General features: G+C 43.5%; 1 long non-coding RNA gene across 1 annotated transcript in view; it reads right to left on the bottom strand.

The window, feature by feature from the left end:
- LOC143782621 (uncharacterized) overlaps positions 1-20,433 on the bottom strand; it is a 70,340-nt gene that overhangs the window by 34,825 nt on the left and 15,082 nt on the right. The gene's annotated exons all lie outside the window — the stretch shown is intronic.

The following is a 20,433-nucleotide window of genomic DNA, read 5'->3' on the forward strand; positions in this document are numbered from 1 at the left end:
CGCTTCGGGACAGAATTCTATCACACTGCATACTCTCTGGCGACTTCTCAGTGGACACCGCCAGATGGTGCACTGGTTTGCGCTCCCGCAAACGCCTATCGATCTGAATAGCCATTGTCATGGACTCATTCAGACCCGCAGGCACAGGGAACCCCACCATAACATCCTTAATGGCATCAGAGAGACCCTCTCTGAAAGTCGCCGCCAGGGCGCACTCATTCCACTGAGTAAGCACAGACCATTTACGGAATCTTTGACAGTAAATTTCCGCTTCATCTTGCCCCTGAGATAGGGACATCCAAGTTTTTTCTGCCTGAAGCTCCAAATGAGGTTCGTCATAAAGCAACCCCAAGGCCAGAAAAAACGCATCCACATTGAGCAACGCAGGATCCCCTGGTGTCAATGAAAAAGCCCAGTCTTGAGGGTCGCCCCGGAGCAAGGAAATCACAATCCTGACCTGCTGTGCAGGGTCTCCGGCAGAGCAAAATTTCAGGGACAAAAATAATTTGCAATTATTTCGAAAATTCTGAAACCCAGATCTATTCCCCGAGAAAAATTCCGGCAAAGGAATTCTCGGCTCAGATATAGGTGCATGACAAAGTCTTGCAAATTTTGTACCTTCGTGGCGAGATTATTCAAACCTGCAGTTACACTCTGAAGATCCATTACAAACAGGTGGACACAGAGCCATTCAAAGATTAGAAGGAGAAAAAAAAAAAAATTCTCAGCAGACTTCTTATTTCTCTCCTTTCTCAGCCAAGGATTTTAACCCTTTAGTGGGCCGGTCAAACTGTCATGTTCTCAATGGCAAGAGAACATAGCATCAGCATATATAGGAACTAGCTCTTGGAAGATGGGAACTGAGCTGACCATGAACTAAACCTAACACACAACTAGCAGTGGCCGGGTAGCATGCCTACGTTGATTCTAGATGCCCAGCACCAGCCGGAGGACTAAATAATGCTAGCAGAGGGAAATATTAGTCCTAGCTCACCTCTAGAGAAATACCCCGAAAGGAGACAGAGGCCCCCCACATGTATTGGCGGTGAATCAAGATGAAATAACAAACGTAGTATGAAAATAGGTTTAGCAAATTTGAGGTCCACTTACTACATAGCAGAAGACAGAAAGGGCACTTTCATGGTCAGCTGAAAACCCTATCAAAACACCATCCAGAAATTACTTTAAAACTCTGGCATTAACTCATAACACCAGAGTGGCAATTCCTGTTCACAAGAGCTTTCCAGACACAGTAACGAAACTACAGCTGTGAACTGGAACAAAATGCAAAAACAAACATGGACAAGAGTCCAACTTATCTAGTAGTTGTCTAGGAGCAGGAACAAGCACAGAGAGGCTTCTGATAACATTGTTGACCGGCAAGCAACTAACAGAGCAGCAAGGTTATATAGCGACTCCCACATCTTGATGGGAACAGGTGAACAGAGAAGATGAAAACACCAGTTCAATTCCACCAGTGGCCACCGGGGGAGCCCAGAATCCAAATTCACAACAGGGGTGTGTCTGGGTTAGTTGCGTGGTTAGGGTTACCATTGGGATTAGAGTTAGGGGTGTGTTTGGATTAGGTTTTCAGTTATAATTGGGGGGTTTCCACTGTTTAGGTACATCAGGGGCTCTCCAAATGCGACATAGCGTCCGATCTCAATTCCAGCCAATTCTGCGTTGAAAAAGTAAAACAGTGCTCCTTCTCTTCTGAGCTCTCCCGTGCGCCAAAACAGGGGTTTACCCCAACATATGGGGTATCAGCGTACTCAGGACACATTGGACAACAACTTTTGAGGTCCAATTTCTCCTGTTACCCTTGGGAAAATACAAAACTGGGGGCTAAAATAATTTTCGTGGAAAAAAAAGGATTTTTTTATTTTTACGGCTGCTTTATTAACTGTAGTGAAACTTTGGGGGTTCAAAGTCATCACAACACATCTTGATAAGTTCCTTTGGGGGGTCTAGTTTCCAATATGGGGGTCACTTGTGGGGGTCTCTACTGTTTAGGTACATCAGGGGCTCTGCAAATGCAACGTGACGCCTGCAGACCAATCCATCTAAGTCGGCATTCTAAACGGCGCTCCTTCCCTTCCAAGCTCTGCCATGCGCACAAATGGTGGGCCCCCCCCCACCCCACATATGGGGTATCAGCGTATTCAGGACAAATTGGACAACTTTTGGGGTCCAATTTCTCCTGTTTCAATTGGGAAAATACAAAACTGGGGGCTAAAAATACTTTTTGTGGAAAAAAAAGAATTTTTATTTTCACGACTCTGCGTTATAAAGGTCTGTGAAGTACTTGGTGGGTCAAAGTGCTTACCACACATTTAGATAAGTTCCTTAGGGGGTCTACTTTCCAAAATGGTGTCACTTGTGGGGGGTTTCAATGTTTAGTGTTGTGAACTATACTTCTTGGCTCCCTCTTGTGGTCACTAGTGGTTTGGCACTTGGATTGTCTTTTCCCAGGTTGGTACTCACCTGGCTCGTTAGGCCTGGGGTGTTGCTATTTAAACTTCCTGGATTCTCAGTCCAGTGCCTGGCATCGTTGTAATCAGGTCATTTCTGTTTGCTCCTGTCTTCAGGTCCTGGTTCTTTGCAAGATAAGCTAAGTTCTGCTTTCTTATTTTTGTTTATTTGCATTGTTCATATTTTTGTCCAGCTTGTACAAAATGTGATTCCTGATATCGCTGGAAGCTCTAGGGGGGCTGATATTCTCCCCCCTCACCGTTAGTCGGTTCGGGGGTTCTTGGATATTCAGCGTGGATATTTTGCAGGGTTTTTTGCTGACCATATAAGTCATCTTACTATCTTCTGCTATTAGTCAGTGGGCCTCTCTTTGCTAAAATCTAGTTCATTCTTACGTTTGTCTTTTCTTCTTACCTCACCGTTATTATTTGTTGGGGGCTTGTATTATAACTTTGGGGTCTTTTCTCTGGAGGCAAGAGAGGTCTTATTTTCCCTGATAGGGTTAGTTAGTTCTCCGGCTGGCGCGAGACGTCTAGAATCAACGTAGGCACATTCCCCGGCTACTGTTAGTTGTTTGTGCTAGGATCAGGTATATGGTCAGCCTAGTTACCACTTCCCTATGAGCTGTTATTTATGTTTGCAGACTTTGCTGTAATCTCCGAGATCCTCTGCCATTGGGATCATAACAGTATGCCAGGCCAAGTGAATAGTTAATGCATTGCAGAAGCGGGATTAAAAGAAAAGAAGTTCTGAGTTTTTGTTTTTTTTCTTCCTTCCCCTTTTTCTCTGAGTGGCTTGAAGCTTTGCTGCAGACATGAATGTTCAGACCTTGATTACTAGTGTGGATCAGCTTGCTGCACGAGTGCAGGGCATTCAGGATTTTGTTGTTAGCAGTCCTATGTCAGAGCCTAAGATACCTATTCCTGAGCTGTTCTCTGGAGATCGATTTAAATTTAGGAATTTTAGGAATAATTGTAAATTGTTTCTATCTTTGAAACCTCGTTCGTCTGGAGATTCAGCTCAGCAAGTTAAAATTGTTATCTCCTTCTTGCGTGGCGACCCTCAGGATTGGGCTTTCTCGTTGGCGCCAGGAGATCCGGCATTGGCGGATGTTGATGCGTTTTTTCTGGCGCTCGGATTGCTTTATGAGGAGCCTAATCTTGAAATTCAGGCAGAAAAAGCCCTACTGGCTATCTCTCAGGGCCAGGATGAAGCTGAAGTGTATTGCCAAAAATTTCGGAAATGGTCCGTGCTTACTCAATGGAATGAATGCTCTGGCCGCAAATTTCAGAAATGGCCTTTCAGAAGCCATTAAGAATGTGATGGTGGGTTTCACAATTCCTACAAGTCTGAATGATTCTATGGCGCTGGCTATTCAGATTGATCGGCGGTTGCGGGAGCGCAAATCCGCTAATCCTCTGGCGGTGTTGTCTGAACGGACACCTTTCTCAATGCAATGTGATAGAATCCTGACTAGAACCGAACGACAAAATCATAGACGTCAGAATGGGCTGTGTTTTTACTGTGGTGATTCTACACATGTTATATCAGCATGCTCTAAACGCCTAACCAAGGTTGTCAGTCCTGTCACCATTGGTAATTTGCAGCCTAAATTTATTTTGTCTGTGACTTTAATTTGCTCATTGTCTTCCTACCCTGTTATGGCGTTTGTGGATTCAGGTGCTGCCCTGAGTCTTATGGACTTGTCGTTTGCCAAGCGCTGTGGTTTTGTCCTGGAGCCTTTAAAAGTTCCTATTCCTCTGAGAGGAATTGATGCTACGCCACTGGCAGAAAATAAACCGCAGTATTGGACACAAGTGACCATGTGCATGACTCCTGAACATCGGGAGGTGATTCGTTTTCTTGTTCTGCATAAAATGAATGATTTGGTCGTTTTAGGTCTGCCATGGTTACAGACCCATAATCCAGTTTTGGATTGGAAGGCTATGTCTGTGTCGAGTTGGGGTTGTCAGGGAATTCATTGCGATTCTCCGCCGGTGTCTATTGCTTCTTCTACTCCTTCAGAAGTTCCTGAGTATTTGTGTGACTATCAGGAGGTATTCAGTGAGTCCAGGTCCAGTGCTCTTCCTCCTCATAGGGACTGTGACTGCGCTATAGATTTGATTCCTGGCAGTAAATTTCCTAAGGGACGATTATTTAATTTGTCTGTACCCGAGCATGCCGCGATGCGTTCTTATGTCAAGGAGTCTTTGGAGAAGGGGCATATTCGTCCATCCTCTTCCCCTCTTGGTGCGGGATTCTTTTTTGTGGCCAAGAAAGACGGGTCTTTGAGACCTTGTATAGACTATCGGCTTCTGAATAAAATCACTGTTAAGTTTCAGTATCCTTTGCCACTATTGTCAGACTTGTTTGCTCGGATTAAGGGTGCCAAGTGGTTCACCAAGATAGATCTTCGTGGTGCGTACAACCTTGTGCACATTAGGCAGGGAGATGAATGGGAAACTGCATTTAATATGCCCGAAGGTCAATTTGAGTACTTGGTGATGCCCTTTGGGCTCTCTAATGCTCCTTCAGTGTTTCAGTCCTTTATGCATGATATCTTCCGGAAGTATCTAGATAAATTTATGATTGTTTATCTGGATGATATTCTGTTTTTTTCTGATGATTGGGATTCTCATGTAAAGCAGGTCAGGATGGTGTTTCAGGTTTTGCGTGATAATGCTTTGTTTGTGAAGGGCTCAAAGTGTCTCTTTGGAGTGCAGAAGGTTTCCTTTTTGGGTTTTATTTTCTCCCCTTCTGCTGTGGAGATGGACCCAGTCAAGGTCCGAGCTATTCATGATTGGACTCAACCCACGTCTGTTAAGAGTCTTCAGAAGTTCTTGGGGTTTGCTAATTTCTACCGTCATTTTATCGCTAACTTTTCTAGCGTTGTTAAACCTTTGACGGATATGACCAAGAAAGGTTCTGATGTGGCTAATTGGGCTCCTGCAGCCGTGGAGGCCTTCCAGGAGCTGAAGCGCCGGTTTACTTCGGCGCCTGTTTTGTGCCAGCCTGATGTCGCACTTCCCTTTCAGGTTGAAGTGGATGCTTCTGAGATCGGTGCTGGGGCTGTTTTGTCGCAGAGAGGTTCTGGTTGCTCTGTGATGAGACCATGTGCTTTTTTCTCTAGGAAGTTTTCGCCTGCTGAGCGGAACTATGATGTTGGTAATCGGGAGTTGTTGGCCATGAAGTGGGCATTTGAGGAGTGGCGTCATTGGCTCGAGGGTGCTAAGCATCGTGTGGTGGTCTTGACTGATCACAAAAATCTGATGTATCTCGAGTCTGCTAAGCGCCTGAATCCTAGACAGGCTCGTTGGTCATTGTTTTTCTCTCGTTTTGAGTTTGTGGTCTCGTACCTGCCTGGTTCGAAGAATGTTAAGGCTGATGCTCTTTCTAGGAGCTTTGTGCCTGACTCTCCTGGAGTCTCGGAGCCAGCTGGTATTCTTAAAGAGGGAGTAATCGTGTCGGCCATATCTCCTGATTTGCGACATGTGTTGCAGAGATTTCAGGCTGGTAGACCTGACTCTTGTCCACCCGACAGACTGTTTGTTCCTGATAAGTGGACCAGCAGAGTTATTTCCGAGGTTCATTCCTCTGTGTTGGCAGGGCATCCGGGAATTTTTGGTACCCGAGATTTGGTGGCTAGGACCTTTTAGTGGCCTTCCTTGTCATGGGATGTGCGGTCATTTGTGCAGTCCTGTGGGACTTGTGCTCGGGCTAAGCCTTGTTGTTCTCGTGCTAGCGGGTTGCTTTTGCCCTTGCCCGTCCCGAAGAGGCCTTGGACACACATTTCCATGGATTTCATTTCTGATCTTCCGGTGTCTCAAGGAATGTCTGTCATCTGGGTGGTGTGTGATCGTTTTTCCAAGATGGTCCATTTGGTGCCCTTGCCTAAGTTGCCTTCCTCTTCCGATCTGGTTCCTTTGTTTTTTCAGAATGTGGTTCGTTTACACGGCATTCCTGAGAATATCGTGTCTGACAGAGGATCCCAGTTTGTGTCCAGATTCTGGCGATCTCTTTGTGCTAAAACGGGCATTGATTTGTCGTTTTCATCTGCCTTTCATCCTCAGACTAATGGCCAAACGGAGCGAACTAATCAGACACTGGAGGATTATTTGAGATGTTTTGTTTCTGCGGACCAGGATGATTGGGTGACCTTCTTGCCATTGGCTGAGTTTGCCCTTAATAATCGGGCTAGTTCCGCTACTTTGGTTTCGCCATTCTTCTGCAACTCTGGTTTTCATCCTCGTTTCTCCTCGGGTCATGTTGAGTCTTCTGACTGTCCTGGGGTGGATTCCGTGGTGGATAGATTGCAGCGGATTTGGAATCATGTGGTGGACAACTTGAAGTTGTCACAGGAGAAGGCTCAGCGTTTTGCCAACCGCCGCCGCGGTGTGGGTCCCCGACTTCGTGTTGGGGAATTGGTTTGGTTGTCTTCTCGGTATGTCCCTCTGAAGGTTTCCTCTCCTAAGTTTAAGCCTCGCTTTATTGGTCCTTATAAAATTTTGGAAGTTCTTAACCCGGTTTCTTTTCGTTTGGATCTTCCGGTGTCGTTTGCCATTCACAACGTGTTCCATAGGTCTTTGTTGCGGCGGTACGTTGTGCCTGTGGTTCCTGCTGTTGAGCCTCCTGCTCCGGTGTTGGTTGAGGGCGAGTTGGAGTACGTGGTGGAGAAGATCTTGGATTCTCGTCTCTCTAGACGGAGGCTTCAGTATTTGGTCAAATGGAAGGGCTATGGTCAGGAGGATAATTCCTGGGTGGTCGCCTCTGATGTTCATGCGGCCGATTTGGTTCGTGCCTTCCACGCTGCTCATCCTGATCGCCCTGGTGGTCTTGGGGAGGGTTCGGTGACCCCTCCTTAAAGGGGTCTAGTTGTGAACTATACTTCTTGGCTCCCTCTTGTGGTCACTAGTGGTTTGGCACTTGGATTGTCTTTTCCCAGGTTGGTACTCACCTGGTTCGTTAGGCCTGGGGTGTTGCTATTTAAACTTCCTGGATTCTCAGTCCAGTGCCTGACATCGTTGTAATCAGTTCATTTCTGTTTGCTCCTGTCTTCAGGTCCTGGTTCTTTGCAAGATAAGCTAAGTTCTGCTTTCTTATTTTTGTTTATTTGCATTGTTCATATTTTTGTCCAGCTTGTACAAAATGTGATTCCTGATATCGCTGGAAGCTCTAGGGGGCTGATATTCTCCCCCCTCACCGTTAGTCGGTTCGGGGGTTCTTGGATATTCAGCGTGGATATTTTGCAGGGTTTTTTGCTGACCATAGAAGTCATCTTACTATCTTCTGCTATTAGTCAGTGGGCCTCTCTTTGCTAAAATCTAGTTCATTCTTACGTTTGTCTTTTCTTCTTACCTCACCGTTATTATTTGTTGGGGGCTTGTATTATAACTTTGGGGTCTTTTCTCTGGAGGCAAGAGAGGTCTTATTTTCCCTGATAGGGTTAGTTAGTTCTCCGGCTGGCGCGAGACGTCTAGAATCAACGTAGGCACGTTCCCCAGCTACTGTTAGTTGTTTGTGCTAGGATCAGGTATATGGTCAGCCTAGTTACCACTTCCCTATGAGCTGTTATTTATGTTTGCAGACTTTGCTGTAATCTCTGAGATCCTCTGCCATTGGGATCATAACAGTTTAAGCACATCAGGGGCTCTCCAAACGCGACATGGCGTCCTATCTCAATTCCAGTCAACTTTGCATTGAAAAGTCAAATGGCGCTCCTTCCCTTCCGAGCTCTGCCGTGCCTTCAAGCAGTGGTTTACTTCCACATATGGGGTATCAACATACTCAAGACAAATTGCACAACAACTTTTGGGGTCCAATTTCTTCTGTTACCCTTGGGAAAATAAAAAATTGGGAACGAAAATATCATTTTTGTGAAATGATTTTTTATTTTTACGGCTCTGCATTATAAACTTCTGTGAAGCACTTCGTGGGTCAAAGTGCTCACCACACATCTAGATAAGTTCCTTAGGGGGTCTACTTTCCAAAATGGTGTCACTTGTGGGAGGTTTCAATGTTTAGGCACATCAAGGGCTCTCCAAACGCGACATGGCGTCCTATCTCAATTCCAGTCAATTTTGCATTGAACAGTCAAATGCCGCTCCTTCCCTTCCAAGCTCTGCTGTGCGCCCAAACAGTGGTTTACCCCCACATACGGGGTATCAGCGTATCAGGACAAATTGCGCAACAACTTTTGGGGTCCAATTTATCCTGTTACCCTTGGTAAAATAAAACAAATTGGAGCTGAAATAAATTTTTTGTGAAAAAAATTAAATGTTCATTTTTTTAAAACATTCCAAAAATTCCTGTGAAACACCTAAAGGGTTAATAATCTTCTTGAATGTGGTTTTGAGCACATTGAGGGGTGCCGTTTTTAGAATAGTGTCACACTTGGGTATTTTCTATCATATAGACCCCTCAAAGTGACTTCAAATGTGATGTAGTCCCTAAAAAAAATGGTGTTGTAAAAATGAGAAATTGCTGGTCAACTTTTAAACCTTATAACTCCGTAACAAAAAAAAAAATTTATTTCCAAAATTGTGCTGATGTAAAGTAGACATGTGGGAAATGTTACTTATTAAGTATTTTGTGTGACATATCTCTGTGATTTAAGGGCATAAAAATTCAAAGTTGGAAAATTGCGAAATTTTCAAAATTTTTGCCAACTTTCCGTTTTTTTTCACAAATAAACGCAGACAATATCAAAGAAATTTTACCACTATCATGAAGTACAATATGTCATGAGATAACAGTGTCAGAATCACCGGGATCCATTGAAGCGTTTCAGAGTTATAACCTCATAAAGGGACAGTGGTCAGAATTGTAAAAATCGGCCCGCTCATTAACGTGCAAACCACTCTTGGGGCTTAAGGGGTTAAAATGATACCTTGGTTGATGAAATCTGTCTTGTGGTTGTTAATCTTTATTTTCAGTTTTTAGTCAATGATATGCTCGTGCCCCGAGGCGTGCCTTCATGTGATGCTCTGCTTGGGTATTCATAATGCAGCCTCCTGACAGGTCACCGATTCCTCACTGACCTGCCCCCTAGCTTACAAAATGAATGTATGTATATACTGCAAAAAAACCTAACAAAAAAACTAAAACCCTTCGGCAGGCAGGTGCCAGCCATGGCACCTGCACTGCAGCATAATTTCATGTTTAATGTGTAGTTAATAAAAGTGATTGAGGTTTTCCTGGGGAGTATAAAAAAAACTATTTTAAAATGCAGTAGCAGCTATCGGTGTATATAGAAGTGATCCAATAGCTTCTATTGCACAGGCACCTAAGCAGAGCACCACATGAAGACCCCTCCACAGGCCGTCCCGAAGCACAAGCATATCACTAACTAAAAACTGAAAATACAGATTAAACAACAACTACAAGACGGATTTCATATACTCCTTGAGAAAGCCAATGGCGAAACGTACGTTGGAGTCACAGAAGCCACGGGTTACTGACTACTGGTATATACTAATTTACTATATCCCTTCTCTTTATGCTTTTTATGCATTTTACCTCTAGACATGAGGTTTTAATATTAGACAGTGTAGGACTGTCCCGATCAGAGTTACCTTCACGCGGTGGGATGGCTTTTGTTGTATTTTTTTCATAAAAAAAACAGTATTACTAAAAACTCTGTGCTATTTAAATGCACTTTTGCTTTTTTACTTACTTACATCAGGGTTTTTGCTTACTTTTTCTCTTGTAGGTTTTAATGTTTTGTGGCCAATATGAACATGCATTTAACTTCTGCATGTGTACCAACTTAAGTTAAGCTCAATTTTTTTCAATTTACTATATCCCTTCTCTTTATGCTTTTTATGCATTTTACCTCTAGACATGAGGTTTTAATATTAGACAGTGTAGGACTGTCCCGATCAGAGTTACCTTCACGCGGTGGGATGGCTTTTGTTGTATTTTTTTCATAAAAAAAACAGTATTACTAAAAACTCTGTGCTATTTAAATGCACTTTTGCTTTTTTACTTACTTACATCAGGGTTTTTGCTTACTTTTTCTCTTGTAGGTTTTAATGTTTTGTGGCCAATATGAACATGCATTTAACTTCTGCATGTGTACCAACTTAAGTTAAGCTCAATTTTTATGTTTTTTGTTTTCTTTGTAGTGTTGCATTCTGTGCAAGCCGGGGTTTGGCCTCCCTGTTTCTGAGCTAGAGATTATATATAAGGCTTCTTCAGTTTGGTGTTTCACTGGTTTGGCCCAGTCCTTTTGTCTGCCTTTATTCACACTGAGGTCAACATTGACACATGGTAAGGTTTTAATATTAGACAGTGCAGGACTGTCCCTATCAGAGTTACCTTGACGCGGTGGGATGGCTTTTGTGCTATTTTTTGATCAAAAAACAGTATTACTAAAAACTCTATTATTTAAATGCACTTTTGATTTTTTACTTCGTTACATCAGGGTTTTTGTTTACTTTTTCTCTTGTAGGTTTTAACCCCTTCGTGACATGCGCCGTACTAGTACGGCGCTGCCGGCACTGCATTAGTTCCAGCCGCAGTACTAGTACGGCGCCCCGATCACCGCGGTCTCACGCTGAGCGCCGCGGTGATCGGGTGCGGGTGTCAGCTGTATATGACAGCTGACACCCCGCAGCAATGCCCACGATCGGCGCTGTCGCCGATCGCGGGCATTTAACCCCTCTGATGCCGCTGTCAATAGTGACAGCGGCATAGAGGGGGATCGCGCAGGGACGGGGGCTCCCTGCGCTCTCCCACCGGAGCAGCGCGATGAGATCGCGCTGCTCCGGTGACCTGGAAGGAGTCCCCGGATCCAAGATGGCCGCGGGACTCCTTCCGGGTCATAAGATGACCCTGCTTGCCGGCGTCTGCTGAGAATCCTCATAGCAGGCGCCGGCAAGCCTGTGGAACGTGCCTGTCACATCGGTGATCAGACCGAGTGCTATGCACACGGTCTGATCACCGATCTGTGATGTCCCCTCCTGGGACAAAGTAAAAAAGTAAAAAAAAATTTTTTCCAAATGTGTAAAAAAAAAAAAAAAAAAAAATTCCTAAATAAAGAAAAAAAAAATAAATATATTCCCATAAATACATTTCTTTATCTAAATAAAAAAAACACACAATAAGAGTACACATATTTAGTATCGCCGCGTCCGTAACAACCCCACCTATAAAACTATATCACTAGTTAACCCCTTCAGTGAACACCGTAAAAAAAAAAAAAAAAAAACGAGGCAAAAAACAACGCTTTATTCTCATACCGCCAAACAAAAAGTGGAATAACACGCGATCAAAAAGACGGATATAAATAACCATGGTACCGCTGAAAACGTCATCTTGTCCCGCAAAAAAAAAGCCGCCATACAGCATCATCAGCAGAAAAATAAAAAAGTTATAGCTCTCAGAATAAAGCGATGCAAAAACAATTATTTTTTATATAAAATAGTTTTTATTGTGTAAAAGCGCCAAAACATAAAAAAATTATATAAATGAGTTATCGCTGTAATCGTACTGACCCGAAGAATAAAACTGCTTTATCCTTTTTACCAAACGCGGAACGGTATAAACGCACCCCCTAAAAGAATTTCAGGAATTGCTGGTTTTTGTTCATTCCGCCTCCCAAAAATCGGAATAAAAAGCGATCAAAAAATGTCATGTACCCGAAAATGGTACCAGCAAAAACGTCAACTCGTCCCGCAAAAAACAAGATCTCACATGACTCTGTGGACCAAAATATGGAAAAATTATAGCTCTCAAAATGTGGTGATGCAAAAACGATTGTTTGCAATAAAAAGCGTCTTTTAGTGTGTGACGGCTGCCAACCATAAAAATCCGCCCAAAAAACGCTATATAAGTAAATCAAATCCCCCTTCATCACCCCCTTAGTTAGGAAAAATAATAAAATTTTAAAAAATATATTTATTTCCATTTTCCCGTTAGGCTACTTTCACACTAGCGTCGGTACGGGGCCGTCGCGCTGCGTCGGCCCGACATACCGACGCATACTGTGCAAGCGCCGCACAACGGGGGCAGCGGATGCTGTTTTTCCACGCATCCGCTGCCCCATTGTGAGGTGCGGGGAGGTGGGGCGGAGTTCCAGCCGCGCATGCGCGGTCGGAAATGGTGGACCGTCGGCACAAAAAAAGTTACATGTAACGTTTGTTGCTGCCGGCTGTCCGCCACAACACGACGCAACCGTCGCACGACGCTTGCGACGTGTGTCAATACGTCGCTAATGTTAGTCTATGGGGAAAAAAACGCATCCTGCAGATGACTTTGCAGGATGCGTTTTTTCGCCAAAACGACGCATTGCGACGTATGCAAAAAAACGCTAGTGTGAAAGTAGGGCTAGGGTTAGGACTAGGGTTAGGGTTGGGGTTAGGGTGTCAGTTAGAATTGGGGAGTTTTCACTGTTTAGGCACATCAGGGGCTCTCCAAACGCGACATGGCGTCCGATCTCAACGCGTTTGTTTGCGTTAAAAACGCATGCGTTTTTATAGAAAAAAAACAGAACACACTGAAAAGTCACCCACCACCATCAAGGTGATAAAGGGATCCAAACCCTAACCCTAACCCTACCCCTAAACTCATCCCTAACCGTTTAATGAACATTTTCTGACAGTCATAGTGCCACGTATTTCAGTGCCACGTATTTCAGTGCCACGTATTTCAGTGCCACGTATTTCAGTGCCACGATATTTCAGTGCCACGATATTTCAGTGCCACGATATTTCAGTGCCACGGTATTTCAGTGAAATACGTGGCACTGAAATATCGTGGCATTTACGTGAAATACGTGGCACTTAAATACGTGGCACTTAAATACGTGACACTTAAATACGTGGCACTTAAATACGTGGCACTTAAATACGTGGCACTTAAATACGTGGCACTTAAATATCGTGGCATGTACATGAAATACGTGGCACTTATATACGTGGCACTTATATACGTGGCACTTATATACGTGGCCACTGAAATATCGTGGCACTTATATACGTATATACGTATATACGTATATAAACGTATTTCAGTGCCACGTATTTCAGTGCCACGTATTTCAGGTTAGGGGTAGGGGTAGGGTTAGGGGTAGGGTTAGGGTTTTTTGGTTTTTTCTTGTTTTCTTGTGTTTTTCTATAAAAACGCATGCGTCTAAAAAAACGCATGCGTTTTACCGCGATTACATGCGTTTTTTCACACATGCGTTTTTAAAAAAAACGCAAGTGTGAAACCAGCCTTATCCTTGGGAAAATAAAAACATGGGGGCTAAAATATAATTTTCGTGGAAAAAAATATATTTTTTATTTTCGCGGCTCTGCGTTATAAACTGTAGTGAAGCACTTGGGGGTTCAAAGTTCTCACAACACATCTAGATAAGTTCCGTGGGGGGTCTAGTTTCCAATATGGGGTCACTTGTGGGGGGTTTCTACTGTTTAGGTACATCAGGGGCTCTGCAAATGCAACATGACACCTGCAGACCAATCCATCTAAGTCTGCATTTCAAACGGCGCTCCTTCCCTTCCGAGCTCTGCCGTGCGCCCAAACAGTGGTTTATCCCCATATATGAAGTATCAGCGTACTCAGGACAAATTGGACAACAACTTTTGTTGTCCAATTTCTCCTGTTACCCTTGGGAAAATAAAAATGTGGGGGCTAAAATATAATTTTCGTGGCAAAAAAAAAAATTTTTTTATTTTCATGGCTCTGCGTGATAAACTGTAGTGAAACACTTGTTGGTTCAAAGTTCTCACAATACATCTAGATAAGTTCCGTGGGGGGTCTAGTTTCCAATATGGGGTCACTTGTGGGGGGTTTCTACTGTTTAGGTACATCAGGGGCTCTGCAAATGCAACATGACACCTGCAGACCAATCCATCTAAGTCTGCATTTCAAACGGCGCTCCTTCCCTTCCGAGCTCTGCCATGCGCCCAAACAGTGGTTCCCCCCCATATATGGGGTATCAGCGTACTCAGGACAAATTGCACAACAACTTTTGTTGTCCAATTTCTCCTGTTACCCTTGGGAAAATAAAAATGTGGGGGCTAAAATATAATTTTTGTGGAAAAAAAAATATTTTTTATTTTCACGGCTCTGCGTGTTAAACTGTAGTGAAACACTTGTTGGTTCAAAGTTCTCACAACACATCTAGATAAGTTCCGTGGGGGGTCTAGTTTCCAATATGGGGTCACTTGTGGGGGTTTTCTACTGTTTATGTACATCAGGGGCTCTGCAAATGCAACATGACACCTGCAGACCAATCCATCTAAGTCTGCATTTCAAACGGCGCTCCTTCCCTTCCGAGCTCTGCCGTGCGCCCAAACAGTGGTTCCCCCCAATGTATGGGGTATCAGCGTACTCAGGACAAATTGGACAATAACTTTTGTGGTCCAATTTCTCCTGTTACCCTTGGGGGGAAAAAAATTGCGGGCTAAAACATCATTTTGTGGAAAGAAAAAATGATTTTTTGATTTTCACAGCGCTACATTCTAAACTTTAGTGAAACAACTGGGGGTTAAAAGTGCTCACCACACATCTAAATAAGTTCCTTAGGGGGTCTTCTTTCCAAAATGGTGTCACTTGTGGGGGTTTCCACTGTTTAGGCACGTCAGGGGCTCTCCAAACACGACATGGGTTCCGATCTCAATTCCAGCCAATTTTACATTGAAAAGTCAAATGGCGCTCCTTCCCTTCCGAGCTCTGCCATGCGCCCAAACAGTGGTTTATCCCCATATATGAAGTATCAGCGTACTCAGGACAAATTGCACAACAACTTTTGGGGTCCAATTTATCCTGCTACCCTTGGGAAAATAAAAAAATTGGGGAAAAAATATCATTTTTTGTGAAAATTAATATTAATTTTTTTTTACGGCTCTACATTATAAACTTCTGTGAAGCACTTGGAGGTTCAAAGTGCTCACCACACATCTAGATTAGTTCCTTAGAGGGTCTACTTTCCAAAATGGTGTCACTTCTGGGGGTTTCCACTGTTTAGGCACGTCAGGGGCTCTCCAAACACGACATGGGTTCCGATCTCAATTCCAGCCAATTTTGCATTGAAAAGTCAAATGGCGCTCCTTCCCTTCCGAGCTCTGCCATGCGCCCAAACAGTGGTTTATCCCCATATATGAAGTATCAGCGTACTCAGGACAAATTGCACAACAACTTTTGGGGTCCAATTTATCCTGCTACCCTTGGGAAAATAAAAAATTTGGGGCAAAAATATCATTTTTTGTGAAAATTAATATTAATTTTTTTTTACGGCTCTACATTATAAACTTCTGTGAAGCACTTGGAGGTTCAAAGTGCTCACCACACATCTAGATTAGTTCCTTAGAGGGTCTACTTTCCAAAATGGTGTCACTTGTGGGGGTTTCCACTGTTTAGGCACGTCAGGGGCTCTCCAAACACGACATGGGTTCCGATCTCAATTCCAGCCAATTTTGCATTGAAAAGTCAAATGGCGCTCCTTCCCTTCCGAGCTCTGCCATGCGCCCAAACAGTGGTTTATCCCCATATATGAAGTATCAGCGTACTCAGGACAAATTGCACAACAACTTTTGGGGTCCAATTTATCCTGCTACCCTTGGGAAAATAAAAAATTTGGGGCAAAAAGATCATTTTTTGTGAAAATTAATATTAATTTTTTTTACGGCTCCACATTATAAACTTCTGTGAAGCACTTGGAGGTTCAAAGTGCTCACCACACATCTAGATTAGTTCCTTAGAGGGTCTACTTTCCAAAATGGTGTCACTTGTGGGGGTTTCCACTGTTTAGGCACGTCAGGGGCTCTCCAAACACGACATGGGTTCCGATCTCAATTCCAGCCAATTTTGCATTGAAAAGTCAAATGGCGCTCCTTCCCTTCCGAGCTCTGCCATGTGCCCAATCAATGGTTTACCCCAACATGTGGGGTATCAGCGTACTCAGGACAAATTGTACAACAACTTTTTTGGTCCAATTTCTCCTGTTACCCTTGGTAAAATAAAACAAATTGGATCTGAAGTAAAAATTTTGTGAAAAAAAAGTTAAATGTTCAATTTTTTTTAAACATTCCAAAAATTCCTGTGAAGCACCTGAAGGGTTAATAAACTTTTTGAATGTGGTTTAGAGTACCTTGAGGGGTGCAGTTTTTAGAATGGTGTCACTTTTGGACATTTTCTGTCATATAGACCCCTCAAAGTCACTTCAAGTGTGAGGTGGTCCGTAAAAAAAATGGTTTTGCAAATTTTGTTGCAAAAATGAGAAATCGCTGGTCAACTTTTAACCCTTATAACTCCCTAACAAAAAAAAATTATGTTTCCAAAATTGTGCTGATGTAAAGCAGACATGTCGGAAATGTTGTTTATTAACTATATTATGTGATATAACTCTCTAATTTAAGGGCATAAAAACGAAAAATTTGAAAATTGCTAAATTTTCATAATTTTCGACAAATTTCTGTTTTTTTCACAAATAAATGCAAGTCATATCGAAGAAGTTTTACCACTATCATAAAGTACAATATGTCACGAGAAAACAATCTCAGAATCACCAGGATCCGTTGAAGCGTTTCAGAGTTATGACCTCATAAAGTGACAGTGGTCAGAATTGTAAAAATTGGCCGTGTCACTTAGGTGAAAACAGGCTTTGGGGTGAAGGGGTTAAGCTAGACATGTATGTCTATTCGACTTCTGCACTATACAGATTATTTATATGGGATTCTTATTATGCCTAATGATGCTTTTTGGTCACTATTCCCAATAATGAAATATCTCTGTGCTGTGGTTTCTGTCTTTTTTCTTTGGTTTCCCCTATTTTTTATGTTTTAACATTAGGATTCAATAAAATTAGATATTTTATCTTTGATTTTTCTTGTTCATTCACTTATTCTGTGTAGGTTAAATAAAGGCTCCCTTTAAGTGTTTAACCAAATCAAGATCGGGATATTTTCCTTACGTTCTTGACACATTTTCAGTTTTTTTCTTACATGCGATTTAAAGAGCTATCATTTTTTTTTTTAATGGATATTCAAGTTTTTTTGCACCATGATAGATGGAGTTTCATTTTTATATCACTGTCATATTCCCTACTTTTTTCTTTGTTTTGCTGGTATCGGTGGCCACACAGAACCACTAAAATACAATTAAAAAATTGTTCACCATTCTCTAACAAATATTTATATATATCAAGTAGTTATTTTTATTTAACAGGGGCAAGGCTAGTATCAGTGATTTGGATTGTCAGTTCGTTAGAGATTGAGTTCCCGCCTCTGCACAGGGGGAATCTCGAGCCATCTCCGCTGCAGTCTCCCATTCTTCTCTGTGGAGCCTGCTCAGCGGCGGCGGCGGTCCCAGCGTCTTGCTCAGTCTGACACTGTGCAAAGGGTTACTGCTGCCTTTCCAGCTTCTGCCATTGTAGCCAGTACTGGTCAGCGGCGAGCAGACGTCTTTGGGACTAAGTACTACTTTTCCCCTTCTGAGAATGTCCACGGTAAGATCTCTCATTGGCGATCAAGGGTCACATGCTCAGGTACTGCAGCAACTCCCATTGGTCCTCTAGGAAGGTCCTGAAGTTGCTCAAGTTCTGTGGCAGCCTCCCATTGGTCCTTCTGGGAAGATCCTGTAGTTGCTGCAGCTATAAAGGTTTGCATGACCGTACGGCCATGCGCTAGTATTAATTCTTGTTATATGCTTTGCGCCAGTGTGGTCATGGTCGGCTGTAAAAGCCATTAGAATACCGGCACCTCCGGTCAGAAGTTTGGTTGCATGTATTCAGGGCCCAGCTGAAATAAGCCACTAGAATACCGGCTTTCCTGACTGCATGACCACTGACTGCTATTTGCTCAGCAGTTATCTGTGTGCTCCTGTGAGCTTAACAGGACACAGTCCTTTTTTATATCAGCAACTCTGTGAGGTAACAGAGTTCGCGTATACCGCCATATAGTGCCATTTACTAGCAGCAGGTTCCTCCTGCACTTTGGACCCCGGGCTGCGAACGCACCAATATCATCTATTTACTCGGTGCGTTCCGCTAGACCTAACATCAGTGCTGGTTTTATTTTACACATTGTGCCCCTAATAAAATAATAAAATACCTTGGGGGGGGGGGGGGATTTCAAATATTGAAATGTTTTTTATTTTCATCTTATTTCCCTTGTAGCACCAGTTACAATGGGTGCGTAGAAGTGCTGTTTGGGTCTCTTATGACCCATAAACTCCCACTCCCTCACTATACACAGCTATCACACGACCGCTGTGTATGGAGGAGGCGCCATCAGCACGTCCTATTAAGGTACCTTCACACGAAACGACTTTGTAACGATATCGCTAGCGATCCGTGACGTTGCAGCGTCCTCACTAGCGATATCGTTTAGTTTGACACGCAGCAGCAATCAGGATCCTGCTGTGATGTCGCTGAATAAAGTCCAGAACTTTATTTGGTCGTCCGATCGCCGTGTATCGTTGTGTTTGAAAGCAAAAGCAACGATACCAGCGATGTTTTACACTGGTAACCAGGGTAAACATCGGGTTACCAAGCGCAGGGCCGCGCTTAGTAACCCGATGTTTACCCTGGTTACCAGCGTAAAAGTAAAAAAAAAAAAACAGTACATACTCACCTGCGCGTCCCCCAGCGTCTGCTTCCTGACACTTACTGAGCGCCGGCCCTAAAGTGAAAGTGAAAGCACAGCGGTGACGTCACCGCTGTGCTGTTAGGGCCGGAGCTCAGTCAGTGTCAGGAAGCAGACGCTGGGGGACGCGCAGGTGAGTATGTACTGTTTGTTTTTTTTACTTTTACGCTGGTAACCAGGGTAAACATCGGGTTACTAAGCGCGGCCCTGCGCTTAGCAACCCGATGTTTACCCTGGTTACCCGGGGACCTCGGCATCGTTGGTCGCTGGAGAGCGGTCTGTGTGACAGCTCTCCAGCGATCAAACAGCAACGCTGCAGCGATCGGCATAGTTGTCGCTATCGCTGCAGCGTCGCTTCGTGTGAAGGTACCTTTACTGTGTACACAGAGCTAAAGGTGCGAATAGGCGCTTCCTATTATTGCATACACCGAGCTGGTTTAGCCATGTACATAGCAGTGGAGAAGGCACAAATGGTAATAAGCCATCTGTACATTCTCCATGGGGACATCTCAGCGACAGTCGGATCCCTACTCCCACAGCTACAAGATCGTGTGTATCTGCGCTCTTATGCAATGACCTTTTAGAAGGACACTGCAGACTCGTAGCCACATCGCCCAGAATTTAAATCTATGGGTGGCCCAGAAGCAGCTAAAGAAGCTATTTGTGCACCAATAGTACTTAGGCCAGTCATTAGAACTTGTATCCAGAATTGATCTTTGTACATGTCTGCATTATTGAATGCTTTATATATTCTGATATTTCTAATACTGCTCTTTTATATGTCTGGTTGTAGCACAGGTTTAGTGCAGTTATTCACATTTTGGCATATTTATGAATTTACAGTGAAAGTGCTATTTATTTATGTACCAAAAGTACGAGGTCAGTCTTTAGTATTTATTTGGTACACAATTGTTTATTCGCGTTTGTATAACAGATTTTTTTTATTATATGCCATTTTACATGTAGGACAGGATTAGACAGTGCGGTTTAATGCTGGATTTAGTTATTTAGGCTGGAGACACACTGCTGCGAGATGCGGCCGAGTCTCGCTGGTTAAAAGCAAGCTGTGGCACCGGCACTCCGGAGCGGAGCGTGCTGCTCCATGTATTGCTATGCAGCTGCACGCTCCGCTCCGGAGTGCCGGTGCCACAGCTTGCTTTTAACCAGCGAGACTCGGCCGCATCTCGCAGCAGTGTGTCTCCGGCCTTATTCTCTCTGTTGGACTGACTGATGTTATCAAATTTCACAGATTTTTTTTACTTTTGCTGCATTTAGAATCAGGGTATTTGGGTTTTTTTGTTGTTGAGAATTTGGCTTTCCAAAGCCTAAGGCTATGTGCACACGTTGCAGATTTCCTGCAGATCGGCAGCTTTTT

This window comes from Ranitomeya variabilis, chromosome 6 (genome assembly GCF_051348905.1).
Source record: "Ranitomeya variabilis isolate aRanVar5 chromosome 6, aRanVar5.hap1, whole genome shotgun sequence".
In the NCBI taxonomy this organism is placed as follows: Eukaryota; Metazoa; Chordata; class Amphibia; order Anura; family Dendrobatidae; genus Ranitomeya; species Ranitomeya variabilis.